A 26,321-nucleotide genomic window follows, 5' to 3' on the forward strand; every position below is an offset into this window, starting at 1 on the left:
AGTGAAGTACAGAACCAGGGGTGTGGAATTTAATAAAATATCTACCTGTCCATCGGGCAGATTGCTTCATAAATCTACTTGCCCTGTAACAAAATTCACGTGTCCCTTTGGTGTCATGAAGTGCTGCGACACAATATGGCAGCAATCTCATGATATATGCACCCTGATAATAGCCTCTCTGATTATGCCAGGGCTCACATTATAGTAGGGTTTGAATACTCTCAATTCCTTTATTTTGCCACATTTACTCAGAGCTATATACTGGGGCATGAGGTAGCGGTAGACAATAGTTCCAGGGTTGGAATGCCTTTTTGAGTATGTCCAAATCTATTAACTTGCAAGTTCTAACTTTCATGTTTTAGGTTTTTTTTTACCAGTTCTTCTATAATCCTTTCCCATACTGATAAAGGTTGGAAATCTGTTCCTGACTAGGACAGAAGACTTTTCCAGGTTTGGGAAAAAAGTAGGGGACGGGAAAGTGAACTTGTACACGCTCAACAGATTTTTGCATGAGCAAATTACACATGCATATTTGCTTGTGCTAAAATGCAGTTCACAGATATTTTCTAGAAGAGCTATTTCCTGGCCTACTTCTGTAGATTCTTGTGAATTCATGAAAGCCATAAATCTGCAATAATGCAAGGAAATACCATTGGTGCACTTTTGTGACTTTCTTTTCAGAAAATGGGCCCTAATTAAGTCTGGCGTTAACCAAGATCGTTTGTTTATATTAGAATTCTATCTCTCTCTATCTATTTGACCGCTGGCTTCAACCTGAGTGACAGAATTCCGCTTCTTCACAAGGAGCATATTGGTACACAAAGTAGTTTAGTTCAGTGCCAGGAACTACTGTGGCAAAGCGTGCTTTTTGAGACCAAATTTTTTTTTTGCTCTTTGCCAATGTTTGTCATATTGGTGAGCCCACTGCAGCTCCCACAACAATAAAGTTTTACAAAATTGATATCAAACAAGAAACGCATTGACAAAACCAAAAGGCTGACCAATGTCAGACCTATTGGCTTCGTCAGTGCTTGGTTATTTTCAGGTTCCCCATCATTTTGTTCAAACTGGTTACATTTATTCTCCATTAGTATTTTTTGGGAAATACAAGCATGCATCAAGACATTTTATTAAATAATGCTTCAACGAAATGGTATGTAAAAAATTTCACAGTAGTTTAGCAAAACCTTTTTCTAGTGCTTTTTTTGTGAACATTTCATTTTGAAAGCACAGAATCGTCAATCTTGCTTTCAGGCTTCTGCAAATATTTGCATCTAATCAGAGCATTCAGGGGGCATTATACGTAGCCTCATATTGTTAAACTTTGCAAACGTGGGTATACCTTTTTAAACTAGAGCGACTATCAGTAGTGCAGTCCAAGCTTACATTTCTTTATAGCACTCACCCTAATAATAAAGGCTTTGCATTAATGAATCATAAATACAAGTTCAAAGGACATTAACAGGTGAACACAAATATTACCTTAATCTGTAGATAATGTCCTTCCCTGATCCATAATCTGGCACTGTAAACTAGCAGCCAAAGGGTTTGTGCTGCAGGGGGTTGGGCCTACTTGTCCCAAGGACAAAATAAACCTAAAAACTTGTTGTTCTTGACCTCAAACAATAGGTCCTTGGCGTCGGGCTACAGGAATTCCACACCCCTGAGAACCCATTTAAGAGAACCTGTTGGTCAGCCTTTGAGATACGCTGACTTAACATAAGGCTGCCCCTTTCTTTTGTCATCAATTGCTGCTGTACATGCCCTTACGGCTAGAGCGGTAGTCTGCAAGGCGGGGAACCGGGTTTGAGTCTCGTCAAGGAAGCTCAACATCCTGTGATTCTGGGCAAATCACTTAATCTCCCCGTGCCTAACAAAAAACAAAAAAATGAACATGTCCGTCTGTAACGAAACTGGTGCTTATGTAAAGCGCTCTGATACCTGATATCTTCAGGTCAAGTTTACCCTATATAAAACGCTAAAAAAATAAATAAAACAAAAAGCAAATCGTAATTATCCGGGCCCAATAGAAGAGTTCTCCTGTTGTAGCTGTGAAAACGAGATTGCTTCATTGATCTGACCCTCATGTAGGCGGGTGGTAGTATGACAACTCAAATCGTCTTGCATTGTTTTTGAAGATTACTTCAATTTTCACCTGGGTATTTAGTGGGGTAGTTAGAGGAGGTCACCCAGAGTCCAGATTAGGACTTTCTTCACAGTGACCAGTGGTTCTTTAAATACAAGGTTGTAAACTGTCAATCAAGCAATCAATTAATCTTTATTTGGCTATAAAATAGTCATAAAAGCACACAATATCCAAAAAAGACACTGTGCAAAGAAGGAAAATACACCATATTGCATAAGCCATAAAATATAGCTAATATATAGAACCTAATAAAAAAGTAAATCCTCTAACATTGTTTTCCTAGAGGATATAGCAGCTTGAAGAAAGTTACACAGCAGCGGGATTTGTCATCAATCAGAGTGTTTAAAAAACAATATACCTTCATGCAAGACCGTATGTTTCTGGATCTCATAAGGGGCATAAGACATTTTCTTGTATATAGCACATAAAAACGACCCAAAAAATAAAGAGAAAATGCAGCATAGTTTGTTTGGACTGGTTATTGCATGGGCATGTCCTTAAATCAAGCTCATGTTGATGCCTGATTGGGAAGCATACAAGATATTTTATAGTGCCAGCCCTAAAACTGAACAGTAAGAACCATATCCAACTCCTGTTTCTATTCCACAAATAGTCCGAGCGAGAATCCCCCAACTTAAAAAGCAAGTAGTTTAAAACACTAATTTTCTTTCTCTCCACCTGCTATCTGTCTCTTGCATCTTTCTCAAATAATAAATACTTCACTTGCTTCCTGCAAGCAACTGTTTGTGGCCTTCTATCCAGAAACATATCAATTAGGCCTATACCTTCCAGAGATTTTTTAACATAGGCCAGCCAGGTGATGGAAACACCCCTATCACAGGCCAAACAATCATTAATTATACTCTTTGTTAGTGTGGCACCTAGTTAACTCCAAAAAGATAATCACAGAACGGCCAGACTACTCTGAAGATAGTAACTCAAATAACCTATGCCCGGGATTCAGGCACTGATAATAACAGTCTACAGAAAAGATTCTCCTTCTTCGGGAAGTGTGCAGGGTCATCCAGACCTCATACTCCCACACCGTAGGTCGCAATAGGAACACACTGTGCGGAGTATATTTGCAATAAGAGTTTCAAGGGCCGCCCGCTCTTTGATGACGGAAAGCTAAATAATGACCCAATTCTCTTGACATTTTAACTCTACACTCTTCAATATTCTGGGACCACGAGGAGCAAACATGATTCCCCAAACAGGAAAAAGTGCCAGTGCTGGATAAAGTGCTCGTACCTACAGTAATAGAATGTAATTTTGCGCACTTCGGCCCACATGACATTAAAAATGACTTCGTAAATTCTGTCGACAGATTAAGATTAGCCATACAATTAACAAAGGAATAAGTTAAAAGACGCAAGGCTTTGGGAGTTCGGGTAATTAAAACTGCATCATCCGCATAAAGTAAGGCAGGAAGGGGGATACTGCATACTAGGGGTAAGTCAGGGGTGCTTCGTCTACACTAAACTCATTTATGTACAAGATAAAAAGTAATGGAGTTAATACACAGACAGACCTCCCAATTAATGCTCAAATCATCAGAAACATCGCCCTTATTGGCAAACCTCATTCGAGGTTTAGTGCCTGTATGTAGGAAGATCAATAAGTGCACTATCGATGGATCCATTTTACATTAATAAGTAATTGCCATAATTGTGCTCAATTAACAGTCAAATGCCATTGACAGATTCATAAAGGCAAGATACAGGGTTGACTGTTTGGCCACATTGTACTTCCCAATGATTATGCTTAAATTTAGGCATTGCTCTACAGTCCCAATGCTGCTTCTAAATCCAATCTAATTGAGTACATTTTTATCATTAACCCACTCTTCTATTCTGTTGTACAGGACTCTCCCCAGAATTTTTGCTGGGATATCGATCAAGGAAATCGGGCAGTGACATTTCGGTTCTGCCCTATTTCCTTTTTTAAAAATCAGGACAATAGTCAAGGAAGTCTAAGAAGAAGGGATTGAAGAACCATTCAAACTGTTGTACACATTCAGGCCTTGGTGGTTTACAATCGGCACTTTCTATGATAGCGGTCTCTACTTCTTACACGGAGATTACCAAACAAGGAGGGTCAGCCCCTTGCCATAGCTGCGGAGGGATTGGATTGAAATCTGCGTAACTGTCGATAGAATGCCTGTGTAAATGTCTATAAAATGTAAAGGCTGTAAACTATCATATGGCATTTTAATGCACATACGTAAGAAGCTGCAATCTCCCTCCTCCACGTCCCTAATTGCAATAATAGCCACCTAGCAAGCTCTCCAATGGCTAGATGGACTCCAGTAGATTCAAGCCATAGTCAAGCTGACACTTGGCTTTGCTCAAGCTCCTAAAAAAGGATCATTTTGTTTGCTTTTCTGAAATAGGATGTAAATGAATTAGGTTTTGGCGGAGAGATGTTTAGGTTTCACAGTCCTCAGTAAACTTGCATACAGTAACAAATGCCTAGCAAATCAGGGCTGTCCATGGTGTTCTTCCGAAAGACAACTGTTCGTTGTTTTAGTAATTACACCCTCACTTTGGTGCTGGTGAGTAATGCAACACTTCAAAGATGACACTTTTGCCATGCCCTAAATCAATAAAAGGATGGGCTGATTAATCTAGCGGCACCCTGGAGATGCAGTGCAGTGAGAAGGCTGGGCATAGCCAGGGCTGTCTGGTGGGTCACTGGAGGAGGCCTCATGACCAGGGAGCAGAGCCCGAACTGGCGCCTGGGGCGATGTCGGGCCTGCAAATAGAAGGTGAGGGTTTGCAAAGCAGAGGTCAGAGACAACTTATCAATCACTCAACATAACGACCCTTCATGAACAAGATGCATTATCCCCAACAACTGAGACCAAGCCCTAATAGAATCTCGGGGATATAACTCACCCGGGTGTGTAATAACTCAGGAGGATCAATTCGATGAAACTATGACATTGCCAGACCCAAATGATAAACGCTGTCTATTCTTACTGCAGGACCTGTAGAAATGTGTTGCCTCCTTGTCTGTCAGTAGACACTTGGATACCCGTACACTCCAAAGATAGCACCCCATCTGCAAGACAATGTTGATACTGGTCCTAGAGGAAGCTGAAATTAAGTACTTTCAGCCACATATTGTAGGGACTTGAATTACCCCCAAGGGTGCAAATATGGGAAAAGATATAATTACGTTAGTGTCCCAACAGATTAAAATAGATCATTGTGCTGGGAGCCAGAGAATGCCTGGCAGACCAGGAGAAAGAGAGGACCGTGAGGTCAGAGGACCACCCCAGACCAAACTGGAACACAGATACTGGCCGCCATCGCACAGTCTAGGAGTTGGAAACTAAAATTGACTCCATCTAGTTGGAGGGGAACCTTCTCAGAGTTGATTTTGAAAAAAGTCACAAAAGTACATTGGAGACTGAAATATTGGTCAAAGCCCTACAGGCTGAGCTCTGATCAGAGATCGAAGGTGTGCTCCTTGCCTGAATTGACCCAATTCCTAGATGCTCAACTTGACAACGCAGAGTGTGGTCTGCCACAACAGCCTTCGATTTGTGGGGTTTTGCAAGTGAGCAGAGGGCAAAACCCCTTAAAATTTTCTGGAACAATGGATCAAAGATACCTTAAAACCAATGGGCCTGTCATCTGCTTTCGTCATTGATAGAGCACACAGGGTCTTTTAGGCTCCTCATCCATTTGGGGCACCTCCAAGAGCTTTGATTGCTAAGATCCTAAATAATAGGGAAAGGGACATTATCCTCCAATGTGCTAGTAAAATAGGGGAACTGCAGTATGAAACACAGAATATCAGATTCATTCCAAACTGTACCAAAAAGTGCAAACATGAGAAAATCCTTTGTCACAGTAAAGCAGAAATTGATAGCCATGAATTTACAATACAGGTTGTTGTACCAGACGAAACTGAGTATTGCAGAGGGCTGCTCACATTTCTTGACAAATCCTAAGGATGCTTGGGACTGGTTGGAGGTAGACAATAGAACTAGAACACGGTCTGGCCTTGGCAGCTGTCTACAGATGCTAGATGGTTAGGAAATAGTGACTGATCTCCTATACTACAGTCAAATGAATGAAGGGTGGTGGTCAAGTCCAAGATTGGACCAGGAGGAGGTAGATGCATCACACAGACAGAGGAAGCATTATCTGACACCGCCCTGAATTAGGGTTTATGGGGCCCCACCCCACCTTTTTCAAACATAAACCTGATGCCTAATATGACATACTAAGTGGAATGGCTTTTACTGTACAAAGTAGTAAGACACCCGCAGAAGAGACACTTGCCTAGAATACGGAGGGCAGGCAAAATCACAAACGTTTGCAATGTGAGTACTGGATGAGGTTTTAGAGGGAGAAGAAAACATTGATTAGAACTCAAACCCAGATACTTGAGTTACACAGGTGTGGGTCTTGGAGAGCCCTCAAGCCCCAGTTGAATTAGGATAGCTGGGGTTTTGGGGACCGTATGCCTCCGCCGATGAGTTTAAGTGTAATGGTGAATTGATAAGTATTTCTATCTTTCATCTTTGTTTTATGCATTTCTAGTTGGTCAGAATTGTTACTACCGTCGGGGTTTATGAGACATGAATTGTTAGTTTAGCCTTGTTTACCCAAAGGGGGAGGGTGGAATCGTTCTGGTAAATACAGTGCTACATGCATTTATATATACGATAGAATATGTAAGGGGATAACTGGTTAGAATACGGGTTCATGTAAGAGAATGGACGACTAGCATGAACGAACATCAATTCTGGGCTGTTATGCCTTGGAAGACCGAAGACCTACCTAAAAATTACACATTAAAATGGTAACAAATGTCAAACTCCTTACTCCTTGGTCATAACATTTTCAATAACCAGTATAGTATCCACACCTTCATTGAATGGCACACTTTGGATGTCTTCATGAGATACCCCTGATGGAGGAGGAGGTAATTAAACTCTGAAGTAAATGGAGAGGACAGCGGTTGGCTGCAACCTTCTCCTCATATGTGAGAGAGTTAATGATATGGGTGGTCCCAGAAGTTCCTTTCCAGCAGCATTATTCAAGGACCGACATTGAGAGAAGTTATATAAACAGGGTGGAAGTTTGATTAATAAATTCATATGCACTAAACACGGAAAATAGACAGTTTATTTTAATGTTGTATGACATCATCACACCATACATTGACATCCCTATAATCTGGGCACCTGCTTTTAATTGTCTTCTAGAAAAAAATTGGATATTTATCCATTGAGGCCTCACAGTAAACCCTGTATGACCAAAGCATTGATAGAGGTATTGAATAATTTGAAATGTGTGGACGTTTGGAGGATAATGCACCTAATACAAAAGAATATTTGTATCACTCGGCTGTAGACAATTACAGTAGACTGGACTGCATACGGATCGAAAACACACCCACACAAAAAAAAAAGATCAAAATCATACATTATCTGAGCAAACATTTGTCTAACCATTCCCCACTATTAATGGAGTATAATGAAAGCCACACACTAGCATACAAACAAATTACGTACCTTTGGTAACGCCTTATCTGGAGATTCCTTACCTTTTGAATTATCTATAGGTGTCAGACTAGATCCGGAAATTTTTCTCGAGCAGTACCAGTAGTGGCATCGTTCGGCTCCGCGTGGTGGTGTTTGCTCCTTGATGTGTGCGGTGTCTATATAGGAGTCACCCCAACAAGCTGATGTCAGTTTCCTTCAACGCCAGGAGTAGGGAGCCATGAACACTGACCTCTGGTGTGGAAAACTAGGGCCCAGAAAGGGGAACAATCCTGTCCCCAGAAATCCATTTGCAGAGCAGGGAGGATGGGTGAGTCGGTAAGGAATCTGTGGCTAGGTAGAATCTCTACCGGATAAGCCGTTACCAAAGGTAAGCAATTTGTTCATCTGATAGAGACTTCTAGCTGAAGGTTCCTTACCTTTTAAATAGCTACCCAAGCAATACCTCCCTAGAGGTGGGTCTGCGGGATCAATTTTATAGGTTTTTTTTGTGCATCTTTTATATAGCGCGAAATCAACCTGAAGGTATTGGAGCGCTGTACATGAGCACCGTATTTACATTACATATTTTGGCACGGGGAGATTAAGTGATTTGCCCAGAATGACAGGATGTGGACGCTACCCCGAGGCTCGAACCCTGGTTTCCAGCACCACAGTCGGCAGTCTAGCCGACTGACCACATCCTCTCCCTACAGGACCGAAACAGGCAAACCGCCTGTCCCAACAGACTTGACTGTCCAGGAAGTAGTGTTCTGTGAATGTGTGCAATGCTCCTGCCAGATGTCCAGGAATGAGCACATAGGCCCTCAGGGATTTGCTTCTTGGCCAATGCGCAGCAGTTCTTGATAAAGAGCACCATCCATCGGAAGATGCTCCGCGCTTCTGCGCACCCTGTTCTTTGTTCGCTCCAACTTACCTTATGAAGAGTTAGTCATCCACCCGGAACTCTTGTGTCTGGTCAAGGTAGAATGACAATGCTCTTTTTGGGTCCAGACAGTGAAGTTGCTCCTCTTCTTCGGATGTATGTGATGGAGCGTAAAAACTTGGCAGAGTGATGGACTGGCCTATGTGAAAGGGAGTGACCACTTTCAGTAGAAAAGAAGCATTCATACAAAGCACTAATGTGTCTGGGTAGATGTTCAAGTATGGCGGCTTGGATGACAAAGCCTGAAGCTCGCTGACTCTCTGGGCAGTTGTTCTAGCCACAAGAAAGGATGAAATGATGGTAAGGAGCCTGGGAGGACAAATGTGCAAAGGCTCAAAAGGAGCCCACATAAGGAAAGTGAGGACAAGCTTGAGGTCCCACTGAGGCACAATGAAAGGATAAGGTGGGAACAAATGTTGCAAACTTTTCAAAAAATGTATTTACAATAGGTGATTTGAAGAGGGATGGCTTGTCAGGCAACCTTAGAAAAGCTGACGTAGCAGAAAGACAGACTTAGAGATTGCCCAGAGTAGAGCTCTGCTGGGCAAGAGAAAGAACAAAGGGAAGATCCTGAGAAAAAGGGATTGACTTGTCTTTCTGTACACCATGCTACAAATTTCCCCCAAAGGCAAGCACATACTGTATTGGTGGAGGGATGCCTGGCTACCAAGATAACGTTGCAGACTTTGGGTAGAATGTCGAAAGCTGTAAATGGTCACCGCTAAGTCTGCACGCAAGAAGGTGAAGAGTGGACAGGTTCGTGAGGTGGACCCTGCTCTGCTGCCGTGATAGAAGATCCTCCTGAAGGGCAGTCTGATCAGAGGACTGATGGCCATGCTCAACAGCTTGGGAACTAGATTCTCCGTGGCCGGTCCAGAGCCACAAGGATGACTAAGGCCTGGTCGTTCCTGTTCTTCTTCAGAACTCTGTACAGGAGTGGTATGGGCGGAAAGGATAACGGGAGGTCTGAGGTCCACTTTGGACAAAAAGCATGCCAACATTGCACATTCCAGTCGGTGGCGAACAGATCTAACCAAAGCTCTTCCCACTGCTCAAAGAGATCTTGCACCACCTCTGGATGGAGCTGCCATTTGTGATCTGCTAGACACTTTCGGCTCAGTTTGTCCGCTCTGTCATTCAGAGAGCCTGCCAGTTGTTGAACCACCAGGGATATACCCTGAAGTTCTAGTTATGCCCAGAGACACAGGGTCTCCTGACAAAGGGTCCATGGCCCCAGTTCACCCGGTTTGTTGCAGTACCGCATGGTGGTGGTGTTTGTGAACACCTGTGCTAGCCTTCCCTTGATGGAGGGTATATAAGCTTTGAATGCCAGCCGGATCACCCGGATCTCCAGAAGGTTGATGTAGAGTCTGGATTCAGAAGGAGACCAGAGGCTTTTGATCGCCACCTCTCCCAGATGACCGCCCCATCCCAGGAGTGACGCATCCATCACCTCTGTCAAATCTGGTTGGGGAAGGGAGAGGGGTGTGCCGCTGACCCAATCGTGGTTCGTTAACCACTACTGCAGATCTTGTCGAAGACATTCCTCTGATGCTGCACCCACTGAAACTTCAGGTATCACTTCAGAGCCCGAATATGCCAGTGGGTAGGTGTTACAAGCAGAATGCAGAAGGTCATGTGGCCCAGCAGTGTCAGAGTCAGTCTCACCAAAATCCACGAAAGAGGCAGAAACATCAGTATCAAAGCCTGAATATCCTGGAACCGCTGTTCAGGAGCATAGGCCCGAAACAGCACTGTGTCCAGAACAGCTCGGATGAAAGGGTCTGAGAGGTGCGACTTGGGCACATTGATAGTGAACCCCAGCGAATGAAGGAGGTCCGACGTAATCTGGAGGTGGGAGACAACAGATTGAGGCGAGCCTGTCTTGAACAGTTAGTCTTCGAGATAGGGCAAGATGGGCTCCCTTTAGTCTTCGAGAGGGCAAGATGGGCTCCCTTGATCTCAGCAGATGAGCTGCAACCATCGCCATCACCATGATGAACACTCGAGAGGAGCTGGTAAGGCCAAAAAGGAGGACTGTCAACTGAAAGCGCTGGTGGCCCACCATAAACAGCAGGTAACGCCTGTGGGCAGGCATGACAGGAATGTGGAAATAAATATGCGTCCTGCAGGTATCTAGAGGGGTTATAGGCTTGATTCTCCCTCTAGGCTCCTGTTGAAAGCAGGTGGCATGGTGGAGGCGTAGGTACGAAGGGGAGAGAGTAGCTCCTCGGACGATCTACAAAACCGAACGGGGTCTGTGCGATAGACCACCAGTGGGGAAGGAGATGGCGCTTCCGGCTCTACACTGGGTGCACATGATAAGAGGGCAGACTTTAAGGGTTGGGGGGCTGTGGCTGCCAGGGGAGTGGTGGGCTGGCTCGAACTGTGGCTGCCCGACCCACAGGGTTTGTGGGTACAGCATCATCATCCACCCAGAGGCTGGGAAGATTGCGTGCCGCAGTGGCTAGGAGGGTATAGACACAGTTGGAAGTCCCCTTCATAGCCATGAAAGGAGCGAAAGGTGGATTGGGGGTTAAGAGGGCCCATGAAAAGACCCAAGGACCTGGTTGTAGTTCTGCTGTCCTTAAAGCGCTGCAGCAATGAATCCTCCTTCTCCAAAGAGACGGGAGCAATCAAAGGGCATGTCCATAAGCTGTGCTTGGACATCCCGAGAAAAGCCACTAGTCCTCAAACAGGAATGGCACCATAAGGCCAATGTTGATCTAACCGCTTTGCCCAATGAGCCAGTGGTGACCAGTTCACACTTTGGCAGCACCTACACAACCCAGAGTATGGTCTTGCCTAAGTGGTCCAGAGGCTATTGGATTCTCGTACCAGTGGTGTGGGTGGGAATGCACCCTGATTTACTTGGGAAGTGGAAACTTGAACCACCAAACTCTCCGTGATAGAGTGTTGTGGGAGGAAGTTGGGGTTACTTTGGGCGGGCGGTGGGCAATAGATCCTGTGTAAGGCTTGAACCGAGTCCCAAGTAGGATGGCAGTAAGAGCTTCATTAAACGGGCGAAGCGGTTCAGAGGGGGACCCTCCCGGTTGAAGCATTTCTGTCAAGATATTTGTCTTAACTACCACCGAGGGGAAGCTAATGTCCAGGACCTCTGCCGCTCTCCTCACCACCACTGGAAATGACACTCCCTCCTCTGTAGCCACGGTAGATGGAGAGTGCATGCCAGTACCTGGAGAGGTATCCTGTCCGATGGCATTTGCTAAATCCTCACACCAGTCCATGTCTGTGTCATAAGGCTGGTATTCTTCAGGGTCAAGAGCTTCTCCCCGAGTCCTAGCTCATAAGCACAGGGCTCAGACTCCGGCCTGGAAGGCTCCAGTCTGTGCCGGATCTGCATCAGTTGATGCAATTCTGGCTTTGTGCTGGAGACGGGGCTCAGAATGGGGCTGGCAGTGCCGGGAGCATTGGCATCGCAATTGGTGCAGGGGACGGTCAAGGTGGCACGACCGGCGTTGATCTAGTGGGTGCCCCTCCAGATCCTGTGGGGTCCGAAGGCACGCTAGAGGGAACGGGCCACCTAAATATCTGTTGCACAGCTTCATAACATTGTTTTAATTTTAAATTAGCAAACCGGTGGAGTTGTGGGAACAGGCCTCAAACGTTGATGCTCCCTCGTCTTGTCAGCCAATGGATGAGAAGTCAAAGATCTCTTCGACTTTTCCTTCTTATGGTGGGACTTACCCGAATGAGCCGATGACGGAGTGCAGCGAGGATCTCTGACTCCACAACTGCTCCCCGCACCTTCCTCCAGACCGGGATCTGGATGATGGTCACTACGTCGCATGTCAAGCCGCTAGGAGCTTGTGGGATTGGGCTTCAAGATGGCATTTTAAGAAGACATCCCTGCCACACCAGGAGGAGAACCTCAAAAACACTTGACGAAAAGTAAAAATAAAAAAAATTGTCAAAAATTGACTAAGGGCTAGCTCTTCTCCGAATATGCGCTTACTGCAGTGGAGTGGAAAGAGTGGACGTCAGTATGCTGGGGTGGCACAGGACCAAGACTGATTTGCATCTGGCTGGGTCTAAACTGGGTGGCATGGTGAGCAAAAGAACGATGGATTTAACTCAGATCTATTGACTGGGGGAGAATGTTTAGTTGGCTCTGCATTCCATCCATCATCTGTGTGTCATTTGCTTTCTCGCCCTAAGAGCGTCGGGTATGCCCAGACGTGGGTCCCGGACTCACTGTGCCACTGGATTCAAGCTAGCCTGGTTGATGAGGGGTGATGCCCCGAAACCAGTCCCAGGATGCTTGTTTCCGGTACAGGGAGGACCTGGCTTGGCAGTTCGGTCTGGACTGTTCCCATGAGGCACAGGGTCAAGGATGATTTGCATATCCCTTGGTCTAAACTGGGGTGGCATGGTGATCAAAAGAACGATGGATTTATCGCAGATCTATTGACTGGGGGAGAATGTTTGATTCGCTCTGTATTCGGTCCATCATCTGTGTGTCTTTTTGCCTATAAAGGCACAGTGCACGTAGCTTCTGGAGCAGATGACACCGACAACGCCACCTATCAGCTGGCAGGGATATTGCTCGAGAAAAATATCCGGATCCAGTCTGACGCCTGGAGATAATTCAAAAGGTAAGGGAACCTGCAGCTAGAAGTCTGTATCAGATCTTGAAATACAAGTAATCTTCTGCATCAGTCTTCAAATAGGCAAACATAGAATAGTACAGCAAGATTATCCCCTCAACTGCAAAACACAACAAAGGCAATTCAAAACCCTAGGAAAAAGCAACATCAACCAAAGATGTTCTTCAACACTTGGTTCATTTAAGCATAACTTTAGCATCTTCAGCTAAATCGAAATGCTTAGTAAAAGAATCAGCAGATTTCCATGAAACGGCTTTACGTAACACTGTTAATATGACTATCTGTAACCTGGCAGTAGTAATGCCTGCCCTCGTGCAGAATGAGATCTAGGTTTGCCACGAAGGTGCTTGTTGGCTAGTAGATTATAGGAAGTACACAAAACGATCTGTCTTTTAGTAGTTTGTTTGGAAGACACTATGCCAGAATAAAGCAGACCATAATTGAAATAACTTATTAGTTTCACATAACTTATTTTTTACCCTATCCAAACAAATCTCAGGTTCCTGAAGTCATCATAAGTGTAGAGATTTTTCTGCCAGAAATAAGAGATTGCTAAAAAAATAAACAGAAAAAAATAAAAAAGGCTTTGATTTATGTTAAAATCAGATACAACTTTAGGTGCAAAAAGATGGGTGTGTCTTCAACAATACCCCTGCTATGAGGAAAACTACGTTAGGTTCTGCTGCCAAAAGAGCTTGAAACTCACTAACTCTCCTAGCATAAGTAAATCTCAATAAGAAAGCTAACTTCCAGGAAAGGTGGTGCAATGAGGCCTTATGTATGGACTCAAAAGAAGGATAGAACCACATTGAGTTTCCAAGAGGGAGATGGCAACCATATTGTATAAAAGTTCTAAATTACAGGAATTGTGAATAACCCTTGAACAGTCTCTTTTGTGCCTGCTGTGATTTAGGCTAAATTAATGTTTATACATGAAAACTGAAGATGCGGTCTTGCCTGGTGAAGGAGGTAAGTAATCCTTATTTCTTTCGGAAAGGAAATTGGGTTATATTTATTTTGAAGACATCAAATCACTTATCTTCTCCATTTGACAGTGTAGGAACTTCTGGTAGGACGTTTAGCTACCTTGAGTATGTTTGTTCAATCCTGAGGTAAATTCAGATGGTGGGTTTGCATAATCTCAGGGACCATGCTCCCAAATTCAAAAACTGTGTGTTGAGTGATGTAGTTTCCCTCGCATCATGGACAACAGGCTCTGTTATCAAGGCAATTTCCTGTAAAGTATGATGGGGATAAGAAACGGCTCTGGAAACCACAACTCTAGCTCAATCGCTGGGTGTGAGAAAGTGGCTCTGTATATACTGTTCCCAAATAGGTTCAGTGTGTACAGAGTCCACAGTCCCCAGAGGATTGGCAGAGGTTAAAGTTAGATATAACCTTACTCTCTAAAGTGGTAGCTTGGTCGAGCAGTAAGGCAGTACCAGAGGACAGTGTAAAGCATTTGTTGTACACCATCAGTCAGCAAATGGTCTCACACACTCAAGAACTGAACTCTAGGCCAATTGTTTGTATAAAAAACATATTTTTGTTTTATTTTAGAACCAACAATAGGTATCAAAATATACTTTCTATGAATGAGATGCTTTAGTTAAATACTTTGCAATAGGAAATTGACTTTTGCAGATAATAGTTACAGTTTTGTTGCAATAGGCAACACAATTTCAAACAATAATACATTGAGCTCAATGGGAACTTTAAGTTATGTGCACTTGATTACTTTAAAGAATACTTTCCTAACTCCAGGACTGGATCCTAGATTCAGTCCTGGGACAGTTCTTGGAAACTAGTGAGTAAATTCGTTTTAGTTACTGTTGTGATTTTTAAGCAATATTTAGCTATTTTAAAAGTTGACACTTAAAAACTTTTGCTAATCAAATTATCAATGTTATCCTATGGCAGGAAATTCACTTAGAAGGTAAGTGGGGTTATGGTTACTTTTTCTAGGTCAGTGTTGGATCCTAGATCCAGCACTAGTGTACCACCTCTAAGCAGTTGAGAAACTGCGTTTAAGTTACACAGGCGATTTTTAAGGAATATTTATAAGTTTGCAAAATCGACACTTAGAAGAAATTTCATAGAAAAACAGTCAATGGTTTCCTATGGGAGAAAATTCAAGTTACGGGTAAAGTATGTTCTCGTTACTTTTGTAATCCAGTGCTGGGCTCCTAGGCTCAGTACTGGGGCATCTCTCTAAAACAGGTAAGTAATTGCGTTTTCACAGTTGGTATGATTTTTAAAGAATATTTGTAGTTTGGCAAAATCGACACAAAAGAAATTTCGCAGAAAAACAGTCAATGGTTTCATATGGGAGAAAATGGAGTTAGTGGTAAGTACGGTTGTAAGTACTTTTCAGGGTCAGTGCTGGGCACCAAGATCCAGCACTGGGATCTCTCCTAATAGCAGGTGAGTATTTCCGTTTTCATTACTCGGTTGATTTTAGGAGAATATTTTAAAGTTTAGAAACTCCACAGAAGAAGCCAGTCAATGTTACCCTATGGAAGAAAAATGAGTTATCGGCTTTTGGGTAAGTACTCGACTGGCAGAGTTAAGGTTCTGGGCACAGACTCAGGGGTCTCCCAGGGTAAGGCGAGTACAGTTGTTACATCCTCAGCGGCACAGGGGCAGCCGGGTGCAGAGTGAGTTAGGCCCAATGTTATCCTATGGGAGGCAGGGGGGGGCCTTGGTTGGTGGCTGCGGACTCGCAGGTCACGCGGCTGTGGGAGCTGGGCTCCTGGTCACTTGCTCAGGGCAAATGGGGAAGAAGAGTAGAGATTGCACTGCCAGGGGCACAAGGGCGGCTGAGTGCAGGGTGCTTTTGACCCGTCGGGCGCTCAATGGATTTCAATGGGAAAGCTCAAGGACGAACAAAGGCTGCAAGCTCGGGGACGAAGATTCTTCAGGTGCCGCCACCACCACCACTTCGAGAGGTAAGTTGGGTAGTTGGAGGATAGGTAGGTACCCAGGAGTCGGGTACAGGGGGCCACAGGGTGGAGGGGTGCCTTTTGATGTCGAGAAATCTTACCCTCTGTTGATCGCGGTTGGGTGGGGGGGGTCCCTGGTTCTGAGACTGCAGGCTTCGCCAGGAGCGTCGAGGTGGGTACTTGGGTGCTGGATTCGGGGTCACAGTCGCCGGGGGGACGTCCTCTGGGTCTTTGTCCACAATGGCACAGGCCAGGCTTGGCGGGTGCAGAGTGTGCAGGGTTCACGGTTCCGGGATGATGCCAGGGGTTAGAAACTTGCTTTGAGCAGAGCCACTGCTCGTGGGAGTCCCAGGTTCTCAGAGTCACAAGGTAGCCAGGTCCTCCGGGGTTTGTGAGGTTCCTGGCCGCAGGAGGTGCCGGGATTTAACAGGAGCAAGTTCGAGGGTCGACAGGCCGGTAGGGCTGGGGCCAAAGCAGTTGGTGTCTTCCTCTTCTTAGCAGCTGCACGGCAGGTCTTCTTTCTTCTTGTTGTTCTTTGCTAGTTTAGAATCTGGAATCTGAGGAAGGAAGGTTCAGGGTGCCCCTAAATACAAAATTTAGGGGTGTTACAGGTAGGTAAAGGGCAGGGACCACTGGGTCCCTGTCCTGAGGTGGGTACACCCCCTATCCTGCCACTCTCCTGTGGGAGGGGGGGCAGTGGCCTAGTCCTGATTGGGTATGGCTCCCCATCTTCAAGATGGCGAGAGCCCGGAGATATGCTTCACCTCGCCTCCCCCACCTGAGGGGTGGGGTTGGCAGGGCTGGCACATCCTGTGTCCTTACTTGGAGTTTCCGGACAGTCTTCCCGCCAGAGTGGGGGTCAGAACCGGTGGGGGCCAGTTGCTGAGTACAGCAAGTGGCCTGAAGAAGCTCACAAAGGCGGCATGCCTTTGAAGCTTCCCCCTGCCCATCCTGGGGGAGGAGACCTAGCACCTCGCCCAGGATGTGTATTGTTGAAGGCCCAGGAGAGCAGGGGGGGGCTCTCCACCTAGGGGTCCAGCAACATGTCTGCTGTGTGGCAGCCTAGGCAGCCTCTCAGACAAGACGTGGATTGTAGGTTAGATTTCAGGGGGCATCTCTAAGAAGCCCTCTGTAGTGCTTTGTACATTAAATCCCACACTGGCATCAGTGCAGGTTTAATGTGCTGAGAAGTTTGATACCAAACTTTTCAGTCTTCAGTGTTGCCACTATGGTGCTGTGGAGTTCGTGTTTGACGAGCTCCCAGCACCATATACTCTTAAATGGCAGCACTGCACTTAGTGTCCAGGAATGTACCTGGGTACTGTAGGGGCACAGGGTTCATGCTCCTGTGCCCACACCACTCACATAGGGTACCCAGCTAGAGGGGTGGCTGATGTATGCCAAGGCAATGTAGGTTGTGGGCATGGTACACAGGGATGTGTGCCATATCGACTCTTTGTTTTGTCTTGTACCCAGACACTCAGTCTGTGTAACGCCCTGAACGTCTCAGGATCGTTTAACAGACACGACAATGAGGACGCAACCACTAGTGAAGGGTTAGTTGTTTTAATGAAGGCAAATATAATACAAAGAATAAACAAAAGTTATAGTCACTGGAATCCTCCAGGCTAAGTACGTTACCAGCCCACAGCATGGATGGTCCTAACCGTCCTCTGCATATACGCCGGTGCCGGCGTATGCCAACAGAGGGCAGAAATGAAATGGCCGACAATGCCAATCGGTAGGCTGTGAGGGGCACGAAGATTGTTGGGGAGAATCGAGGAGTCAGGGAAACACCCAGCCAGGGTCTCTACCTGAAGGGAGCAGCCGCTCAACCTCTTCCTCAGACTGCACCGGGACGCGGAGTCCCCTCCTGGTGATGCGTCACCGATACCCCAATCACAAGCAAGAAGACTGAACCGAGAGCAGCCGCTCGATCGATCCTGTGGACTTCCGAGTCTGTAACGCGGCAAACACCTCCTGGTGTGCGTTACAGCTGGCAGTCCCTGTGTCTCTGGTCGGGCTGGGAGTTACGACTCCAACCAGCAAAAGCGCCACTGCGCTTGGACTCAGCCGAGTCAAAAAGCGAAGCTCAATGGTTGACCGGTAGAGCTTCCAGGTCCTTCACAGGTGACGATGGGGCAAGACACGGCCCAGGGAGTAACGACTCGACCTACCTCCGTTCTTGCCTTACTGGAGCACCACTCCGGAACACTGCTCTTCACGAAGCAGGTACGTCGGTGTGAACACAATATCCGACAGCGTTGTACCTCCCGGTTCCTCCCTTTATAGGGCGTGTTTTCCTTGAGTTATGTAACAGCTCTCCTGTTTACATAAGGGCGTGTTTCCTTGAGTTATGTAACAGCTCTCCTGTTTACATAAGGGCGTGTTTCCCTTGAGTTATGTAACAGCTCTCCTGTTTACATAAGGGCGTGTTTTCCTTGAGTTATGTAACAGCTCTCCTGTTTACATAAGGGCGTGTTTCCCTTGTATGACAGGAATTCTTGACAGTCTGCAAGGGCAGTGTGTGGGTGTTAGTGTACAGGACCTCTAAGGGTGGCACAAATAGTGCTGCAGCCCTTAGAGGCCTTCCCTGGTCACAAGGCCCTGGGTATCTATGGTACCATTTACCAGGGGCTGACATGTGGCCAGGGTTCTGCCAATTTGGGTTTTAGGGAAGGAACATAGGCCCTGGGCACTTGATTGGCAGGAAAGTCAAAGTACATTCAGTAATTCAGCAAAATGTGGGGGCATACCATGCAAGAAAGATGGCACTTTCGCACACTGGACCAAGGAGTATTAGTGTTGCATGGGAGAGTTTCATCTTCAGTAAGACTGGAGGGATCAGAAGAATCAGAGGAAAAACTGGACAAAATAATTGAAAGGGTACTGCCCATCAACCCTGGCTCCGATACTCTTGCGGCGAAGCTTGAGCATTTTGTGATCGGAGTACAGGCTAACAAGTCTATTTGGGGGAATTCCCAGTCTTAAAAGATGCCTTGCGAGATGCTGTTATAGAGAACCCAGTTGCAGTTCTCAATAAAGTATCTGCTCAGATGCCTGCCTGAAAATGTTCACGTCCGGGCATAAGAACCAGTGCCAAAAAGCTTGAGGCTCCTGAGATAGAACTCTGGTACTGGCCTGATTGTTGAGACATTGTAGTTGTGTTGTCTGTCTGGATCAGATGGCGGGTCATTGTTAAGGAAGGGAAAAAAGCATCCAGTACCAGATGTACTGGACAGTCTTCAATTCTAGAACATTCATATGATAGAGCTGCTGTTTCTCTCTCAAAAACCCTTGTACTGTCAGATTTTGTAAATGGGCTTCTAGCCCACTAGCCCATCAGGGGCGAACCACTTAACAACGGTCTGAGTAGGAGGGACCTGAAGAAAAAGAATGTCATTGAAGAGATTGGTTTTCTTGCACTACCACATGGGAGATTCTTTGGCATGGGCAGACAATTCCAATCTTGGTTCCCAATGGTCTCTCCACTGAGATCACTGATCTTCAAAGCACTGAAGAGATATCACGTGATGACTTACATTGGATACCATGCCATTGACCCCAGGAGGGGTGAGATTTGATGTGCAGTAGAAATATTCAAAATGTAAATGCATTTTTGAAAAATGATAGAAACTCTCTGCCACATATACACTTTTCCTTGCTCTGTACTTAAATCTGCTCCCAGGTACTTGAGAATTTGTACACAAGTTAACGCAGATTTCTTGAACTTGATGCAAAGGCCTAGGCGATGTAATAACGTGTTGAAATCTTGAAGTACCTTTTCTGCAAAGTGGCCAATTATCAACCAAAGGACAAAGTAAGGGAATATAAAAATCATTTGCTTACAAAGATGAGCTACCACTTCACTTCATGCACTTCGAAAACATTCTTGGAGTCTATTACAAGCCAGAGGGAAGGACTTTGTGCTTGTAATGAGCCTTGCCCACTGTGAACCTTCGGAATCCTCTGTGCTTCTTCATCATAGGAATGTGGACACTTTCATTTTGTAGATCCACAAAGCATATCTGGTCTTCTTTCATGTTTGAGGCTATAGCTGGTGCAGAGATAACATTCTAAACTTTTGTTTATTAATCCATCTGTTGGTTCACCTCAGGCCAAAATCAGACAAAGTTAATTTAAAGCCTTTTTGAGGAGCAAAAATTTGCAATTTTTCTAAGATAGAGAGGAAAAGCTTGTATTGCACATTTTTGAAGCAGAGATGCACCTGCCATTCTTAAAAACTGCAGCTGATTTTTTTGGTGCAGACCTTGGTGGGATTAATGGAAACACGGATTGCAATTGAAGGGTGAAACCTTTTTTCAACTTGTAGGACCCATCTGTCGTTTGTTATCATTTGTCACCTCCTAGATGATCTGAAACACTTCCTCACACCTGAGTGGTCAACAGGCCAGATGAAGTGGCTTAGTCATTTGGATTGAGAACAGGATTTACCAGAGAAGTGCTGCTTTAGGTGTTGCTGACCTTTACCTCTGCTAGGTGTTCTTTGGTTTGAAGGCTGATGTTGCCCATGTGATTGCAGTAGGACAAGTGAAGGGATTCAACCATCTGACTATTTTAGTAAAGCCCACTGCTTTCAAGAATTCAGGCTTTTTTTCATTCTCTGTCCGGTGACACTGGTGTCTCTGTGGGAGAAGCGGGTTTCTTTCTGACAACTGAGACTGTGACAGAGTCCTGTTAGACTCCTGCTTTAACTATACCAGGTCTATACTGCTTTAAATGTATTGGGGTTGCCATTTTTGCTGAAGCTGGAGAAAGGAGTTTTTTGTCGCCATGTTCCACAAACACAGGAACCAAATCCAAAAGTGACTTCGGAGGAGATCTATATTGCAATGTCCCCATGGTGACAGATACAGTGGATCGAGGAAGTTCCACTTGTATTCTAAGAGTTAGTGCCCCTCTCTGAAGCACATCAGGTAAGGCTATGATGTTATCAATGAATGAAGGTCTTGCTAGAGGGTGGCATAGGTGTGTGAGATGAATAGGAAGAGTGAAGAGAATGATGTGTCGAAGTGGAAGGAGTAGCAAACCTTATTTTATACTTACTAGGTTATGATGGGGGAGAAGCAGGTAGCCTATTAGAAGGAGCAACGGGCAATGAAGGACACACTGGTATCAGTAGCATCCTCTGAATAGGTGTCAGACGTTCTCTTCCGTGCCATAACTGACTTTGGTGAAAGGTCTAAAGGAGCAAGAGGTAGCTGAAATGAATCATCGACAGGAGTAATTAATATTGAAAGAGTCAATGGAAAAGGAGATACAGGTGCAAAAAAAAAAAAGGCAACCAGAATGTGAACCTGAGAATTCAGACTAAGTTGATTCTCTTGATCTCGAACTGAGTACTTGCCTGGTGCGACTAGTCCTCTCAGCATAGACCTCGTACCAGCAGCTGAGCTGGTTTTTGACACCGAAAGTGCATCAATGTCAACTAGTGGTCTCAGGAGTGGAGGAAGTGTCTGGAGCAGTGATGATGATGTCACTTTCTCCTCCTGGACCTCTTGACAGTCATTATTTTGAGAATGTACACACTCTGCAGAAGGGGGAACCCTCTCTTGCCAGCTTACAATGTTTCTTCCTCACCGCCTCTGCTGAGGTCCTCCAGCTTCCATCAAACAAATCCCCCCCCACCCAGTTCTTTTTTGTTATCTTTTGACCTAACTCATTCCTTGACTGAATGAGAGGAGGGTAACTAGAAATTAAACAGAACGTAGGCAAGATGGCAGCTGTTCCTCCCACAGGAGGGACACTTCATACCGTGAAGGTATTTGTGCATAACCCTTAAAGACTGAAGGGGAAAAAATAAAGAAGGTGAAAGATTCACACATGTATAAAAAGTTGAATGAAGATTGAAGAAATTAAATTTTAAGAGTAAACTGGTGCCTGGCAGGTGAGAGTCTGGCCACCGTTCCAGATGGCTGCTGGATTCAGGCCCGAGGAGAAGTACCAGTTCTCTTCAGTCTTTAACCACAATGCCCAGGTGACTCATTAAGCCAGAGTAGATGACTGGGGAGCGATCATGAGCCCTTCGGCCAGGCTCCTGCATCCGCCAACATCGAAGCAGTCCGACCTTACTGCGACTGGCCCGCCATAAAGTGAAGCCGGCAGGACCTGAAGAGCAGCGACCTTGCCTGGCACTCCTCATATAAACCGTCAGCTTTGTTAGACCCCCCGCGGCCATGCCAACATGCCTGGGAGCATTCATGGTGTTCCCCTGCCCGAGCTGCAAGGAGTTATACCCAGGCCAGCAGACCACCTACTGCGAACTGCCACTGCTGGATCCTGCGGCCTTTTCAACGGCTCAGAAGGCATCTGCGCCATATTCTGCCCACCCGCCCCAAGAACAGAAGAACCAGCGGGCAGTCCTCTACCTGCAGGGAGAATCACTAGTACGTTTTTGGGACTACTTGGTCTCCTCTAAGAAATTTTGTAATTTGGGAAAGGAGAGAGGTAGCCATTCAACGTGCCTGTTTACAAAGTAATACTTTTACGTCTGGAAAATTATACAATCCTGAATCATTCAGACCAATGACGCTTTGCAGGTTGGTGAAAGGTCATAGATCATTTTTGGTACCCAAGTGTTGAGTTACCAAACTAACATATTAACAGCACTGTTTAAAAATAAATGTGCCGGGGCAAGTTTCTCTGCTGCAGAGAACTATTTAGGGAATTGCTGCAGTAACATCAAATTTATATGTCACTTTCTACATTTGGAAGGACTGCAAGGTATAACACATTGGAACAAGGTCCCTTTGTCATTGATATGCTGAACAGTGGGGACACAAAAGTCTGGCCGCCTTTGCAGGTGGCTGCCTAACCCTGGTGCTCCGCTGCATCTCCTTGCGGTTATTCTAATGGGATTGGGGGCACACAAAGCATATTTGCCAAGCATCCCTCCAACCACCTGCAGCCATTGCTGGAGCCTGTGGCCATTTCATTGGACCTGGGCACATCTACACCATACTCTATCCTGCCCGCTCAAAGGACCAGTGGACCTCATATTGCTGGAGCATGGGTTGCATCGGGCCCTGGATGCGCAGACTTTATTGACCTTCGGGCTGCGTGCCATTGTTAGTGTACTGGGCTGATCCTGACCATGCTGGAGGGGCTGTGGCACATGCGGCCTATCGCCCACTGTCTTCTTCACATCTGACCTTGGCAAGCCGCTTCGGAGCCCCCGCCTAATCCTAACTCACTAGGAACCTTCGGACCCTCGGAGCTGACCACTTTTCAGTTGTGTGTGAGCCTTCACATTTCCCTTGCTTTGGAGTCACAGCCCCTTCCATGTCCCCCCTCGAGCCAGATAGAGGGTACCACACTTGGATTGTCAACTGACCCCTGACCACTGCTGGGTCCTACTACATCGGCAATGGTCTCTGGAAAAATGACACAACAGCTGCTGCTCAAAGAATTGGTCTCTCCACCCAAACTACCACCCTCCCGCTTATCGAGCCACTCTGAAACCACCATGGACCTGATACTCAAGGAAGTAACAGCAGTGGGGCACCGCCTGGGAGCCCTGGACGTGAAGATGACCAATTTCATGACGGAGACGAAGTTGAACTGTGCAGAGATCTCTGCCTTTCATGACAAAGTGGAGGATCTGGGCCACCGTTTGACCTCTCTCGAAGCCAGAGTGGAGCTCTTCCCAAACAGAGATCAGGCATTATAGGTCCTACGAGATCAAATCACTGACCTCGAGGACCGCATCCACAGAGACAATAACCGCTTCTTTGGCATCCCAGAGAAGGTGGAGGTCTCTGATATCAGGGGCTTTCTCCGCGACTTCCTCCCTACCCTCACAGGGATCACTTTTTCACCCCCACTGTAAATGAAGAGGTCTCACAGAATCCGGCCACACAGGACGCTTGCATCCGGGAGAGAAAAATCCATCATAGCCTGCTTCCTCCGGCACAAACCAGTACAGCAGATCAAGACTGCAGTGGGGGTGCATGGGCCCTATGATTTTGAAGATCACAAGATTCAAATCCCTGCTGATTTCTCCAGGTAGACGGATGAGAGGCGCAGAACCTTCCTTGCTCTTCATCTGCAACACCGGAAATGGGACATCAAATTTGGCCTCTTTGAACCAATGTGAGTGTGGGTAACTCTTGATGGCAAAGAACTTCTTCAATCCGGAAGTGCTCCGAACCTTCCTGGATGAGCTACATAAGAGCGCCATGTACACTTATCCATGACCCCCTGGCCTCACACTGGATCACTTGTCCTCGGCGAGCCTAGAAACGTGGCCCGGTGCACCCCAGCAACAGGACAAAGCACACCATATGCAGAGTGGCAGGGAGAAGGCACTCAAGGCAGTGGTGGAACATACACAGGTCAGTGGTCGCAAGACATGATGCCGGCCACACAGTGGTGGACACTTGAACTACCCTGGGCCTGCCGGCTGAGTATAGCATGCCTTTCTATTGTTACTGTTGGCTTGCTCAGTTTGCTGTTAACTGTTAATACTGCTACTGTTATGGCCTAACTGTTAGCACGACAGCCCCCTCCTTCACACCATCCTGGTCGCCCCGCTGCTGCACGCAACCCAGCGAGCCTTCTCCCTCATCCACCTCACCCTTTGTGTCCGCCCCCAATCATTGGTACCTCTCTTCCTCTACCATCACCGGGGATTCACCTGGCCTGATCTGGTGATCTGGCTCTCTTAATTATTACAAAAATCAACAATGAGGGGGGGAATAGACCACTTGTCCTGTGTACCAGGGTCTCATTTAACGTGGATGCTTGTCGTTAAAAAACCCTCATATACGTACACAAGTCTGGGGCGGTATATGTTGGTTCTCCGCCTTCGTGTATCGTAATAGCATGATCATTGGGCTTTTTTTGTCCAAATGCTTGCCTCCCCATGGAGGAAGACCAACTGGTTCTACAGTAGTGGTCAGAGAGATAAAAAGAGGGTGTGCTCGTGCTCAGTGAAAAGTGATTTTGAAGATAAAATACCCGGTTGTCAAAACTCGTTTCCTTTATTCTTGAGATATTTGATTTTGGGAAATTAAAATCGTGAACGTGCATATGAAGACCTAGTTACTGGTCTAATGCACTGTCAATAATCTTATGAGGTCTGGTCTACATGTTTCAGCCTCGTGCAAAGTCTAGAGGCTTTCGTCAGGACCAAAGTAAATTTAGGGGAGCTTTACTGGGCTCACCTAGTGAATTCTGGGGGCGGTTATTGTGTACTCACCACCCTCGGTGTAAGGAGTCAGATCTCTTAGTACCTGTTCCTTTTTTTTGATTAGGACATCTTTCTTCAGGATGTCAGTCAGATGGTAGTAAACCTCTTGCGGTTCCTCCGGCAGACCCACTTGTTCTGACTCTGACGTTATCCTGGGATAACGTCAGAGTCAGAACAAGTGGCCTCTAGACTTTGCACGAGGCTGAAACATGTAGACCAGACCTCATAAGATTATTGACAGTGCATTAGACCAGTAACTAGGTCTTCATATACACGTTCACGATTTTAATTTCCCAAAGTCAAATATCTCAAGAATAAAGGAAACGAGTTTTGACAACCGGGTATTTTATCTTCAAAATCACTTTTCACTGAGCACGAACACACCCTCTTTTTTATCTCTCTGACCACTACTGTAGAACCAGTTGGTCTTCCTCCATGGGGAGGCAAGCATTTGGACAAAAAAAAGCCCAATGATCATGCTATTACGATACACGAAGGCGGAGAACCAACATATACCGCCCCAGACTTGTGTACGTATATGAGGGTTTTTTAACGACAAGCATCCACGTTAAATGAGACCCTGGTACACAGGACAAGTGGTCTATTCCCCCCCTCATTGTTGATTTTTGTACTAACCATTGGAAGGTGAATAGACCACTGCTTCTTTTTCCCTCCCCCCCATTGATGTTATGTAGTCTCTTAATTATTAGTTAGCATAATTAATTATCTGCTTAAGTCCAGCCCAGTATTCCCCCTCTCCCCCCCGCCTGGCATCCCTCCTAGCATCTCTCACCGGACCCTTCTTCAGAACGCTCATCCTTCACTCGCCTCTCAGTCCATCTGTCCTACCCTGGAGCCTTCCATGCCCGGTGACTCCTTCGGTCTTGACCCGCTCACTACAGTTTTTTTCTTTCCATGCTGCCTTAAGCTATTTCAAGGGAATTTGAT

At 45.9% G+C, this 26,321-nt stretch overlaps 1 protein-coding gene across 2 annotated transcripts in view; it reads right to left on the minus strand.

Moving 5' to 3' along the window:
• DENND4C (DENN domain containing 4C) overlaps nt 1–26,321 on the minus strand; it is a 1,124,311-nt gene that overhangs the window by 287,361 nt on the left and 810,629 nt on the right. The gene's annotated exons all lie outside the window — the stretch shown is intronic.

This window comes from Triturus cristatus, chromosome 2_1, assembly GCF_964204655.1.
Source record: "Triturus cristatus chromosome 2_1, aTriCri1.1, whole genome shotgun sequence".
Taxonomy (NCBI): Eukaryota; Metazoa; Chordata; class Amphibia; order Caudata; family Salamandridae; genus Triturus; species Triturus cristatus.